This window comes from Myotis davidii, unplaced genomic scaffold (genome assembly GCF_000327345.1).
Source record: "Myotis davidii unplaced genomic scaffold, ASM32734v1 scaffold73, whole genome shotgun sequence".
NCBI classification, from domain to species: Eukaryota; Metazoa; Chordata; class Mammalia; order Chiroptera; family Vespertilionidae; genus Myotis; species Myotis davidii.
Genome location: NW_006286675.1, coordinates 7196774 through 7199382, shown reverse-complemented (window position 1 = coordinate 7199382; position 2609 = coordinate 7196774). Strand labels below are relative to the sequence as shown.

At 47.9% G+C, this 2609-nt stretch overlaps 1 protein-coding gene across 3 annotated transcripts in view; it reads left to right on the top strand.

The window, feature by feature from the left end:
* PXYLP1 (2-phosphoxylose phosphatase 1) overlaps positions 1-2609 on the top strand; it is a 68079-nt gene that overhangs the window by 60270 nt on the left and 5200 nt on the right. The gene's annotated exons all lie outside the window — the stretch shown is intronic.

The following is a 2609-nucleotide window of genomic DNA, read 5'->3' as shown; positions in this document are numbered from 1 at the left end:
CTATTCATCAACAACACCATTTCTGATTGCTACATATTATCCCACTATAGCTGGGCCATAATTTATACAATTAATCCCATGTTCTTAGATACTTCAAGCAAAACACCTGGTAAGTTTCAGTGTGCCAGGTCTCAGCGAGAAACAGGGCAGATCTCCGCTGAGCGAGCAGTTTGTTTGGTCAGACCACCTTTCTCTTGCAGCCCTATTTGTACTGCTGTGCAGCCAGTTCGCTGTCAGAGTCGTGGTGAGTTAATTGTAAGGTCCCCTTTGTTGGGAAGAGAAAGAAAGAGCTTCCGGTTTCCTACTTCAGTCTGGGACCTCAGAGGACCTCTGCTTGGTGCCAGCTTTTGGGGAAGAAATGGCAGGACCTGTCGGCTATGCTCTGTCTTCTTGTTCCCCAGCATCGTAGGACCTCAGCTTTGGTGGGAGGAAGGTCTCCGTCCTGTCACGGGGAGAATGGTAGTGACGGGCAGAGTGGGGCAAGCTGAAGGCTCTGGAGGGCCAGCCTGTGAGAAGGAGTTTTTCCAAAAGCTTTTGATAATTAGTTCCACGCATACAGATTCTGCATTGGATTAACACAGGAGTCATCCTACCAGATCCAGCGCCCCTTTTATTAGCAAGTGAAGGCGCTCCCTTAACTATCCTCAAGTGAAATTCGAATATAATATAATCTTTCTACATACATAGTCTTACAATATATCAGATACCCTAACTATAATCTAAAGGAGGGGAAAGGGAAACTAATTTATTATAGAATTTTATGTGCCTCAGTGTAAATGCTTAGGCACACCTACACTAGAAATGGGAATGACGGAATCAGTTGCTTACACGTAAGTACGGATTGCTGACTGACAGCTACCAATAGAGGCTGACTGAGAGGTGTAGTGGTGACTTTAATACCAAGTGTTTGAACATTTTTAAAAATTTATTTTATTTTTTCAGAGAGGAAGGGAGAGGGATAGAGAGTGAGAAACATCAATCAGCTGCCTCCTGCACACCCCCTACTGGGGATGTGCCCGCAACCAAGGTACATGCTCTTGACCGGAATCAAACCTGGGACCTTTCAGTCCACAGGCCGACGCTCTATCCACTGAGCAAAACCGGTTACGGCGGAACATGTTTTTTTTTTTACAAGTTCTGATGAAAACAAAATACAAGTGTCCCTCAATTAATATGTTTCTCGGAAATTCATTGGATGTTAATGTTATGCAAAAATGACTTTGTGTTTATAGATTCAAGAAAAGTGAGTTCGCCCTAGCTGGTTTGGCTCAGTGAAGGGTCCTGGGTTCGATTCCGGTCAAGGGCATATGCCCAGTAGGGGGCGGGCAGGAGGCAGCCGATCAATGATTCTCATCATTGATATTTCTATCTCTCTCTCCCGCTTCCTCTCCCTTCCTCTCTGAAATCAATAAAAATATTTTTAAAGTGGGTTCTAGGCTATATAAACAGATTTTTCACGTGTGGGAATGTCTTATGGGACCAAGAACAGTTCCTTGTGAAGACTGTCCAGCACCCCGGCCACCACCCACTGGTGTCAGGAACATTATTTCCCATATTATTGTGACAGCTCAGCCTCCAAACCCTCCCTGAGGGCAGACCCCGGCTTGCTGAGAAATATTACACGTTTTAGCCTCAGGATGAAATATTACACATTTTAGCCTCAGGATGAAAAGCGCACGCTCTGTCTTCTCTTCCATAAGGGAAGAGATGGGGTGGACAGGGCCAGTGCCGGCGGTGGGCGCCCAGGAGCGCATACCCCAGATATAGTTTCTCCCCTGTCCGCTGTCAGAGCAGACAGCGTACAGGGGAGAAGACAGAGCGTGGGCTGCAGAGCGGACAGTCACTTGGCTTCAGCCTTAAGCTGTCTTATAAGGGTTCACAGTGACTTCTATTATAAGGGGTTCACAGTGACTCGCCGACTGTGAGGGCGAGAATATGAGCAGGCCTCCGGAGACTGGATCCAGGAATAAAAAGTCTGCCTGTCGCTGCCTCCGTGGTTTTGCCGGGTGTCTGTCAACAGAGTGACAGTCCTAGCCACACCCACAGATGGGCTGGCAAGTCCACATTCTTGAGAAAGAGAGTCCGAAGGTGTCCTTGAGGGTCAGCGCCATCACCTGGCTACGAGGTCAGGGTGACTGTGCATTGAGAGTGGGACCCAGCCTTTGGGTCCAGGGGCCGTCCCCTGAGAAGAGTGGGGGGGCGGGGGGCGGGGCCGAGGGGTTCACACACGTACTGACAGCCATTCATTCTGACCTTTCTCACTGATTTCTTGTCATCATTATCATATTCTAAATTAGTATTACTCTAGAAATTATTTTTGCAGTATTGTTTGCTCCTGGTCCCTAATTCTCTCTTAATGGCCAATTTCATCTTCTATTTTAAATTTTATTTTAAGAAAGCCTCGCTATTAGAGCAGTCATTTGTCACTGGCACACTCTGGCACCCACAGACACTACGTAGGAACAGACTGATCACTGGTGCCTGCTCTGTTCAAGGTGCTGTGGCCGCTGTTGGGTGTGGAGGAGGGGAAGGAAGGGGCCTGGGTGAGTAAGATGCTCCCCTGCCTGTCCTAGCGGATCCCTCAGCTGTAGTGGAGCGATACACACACA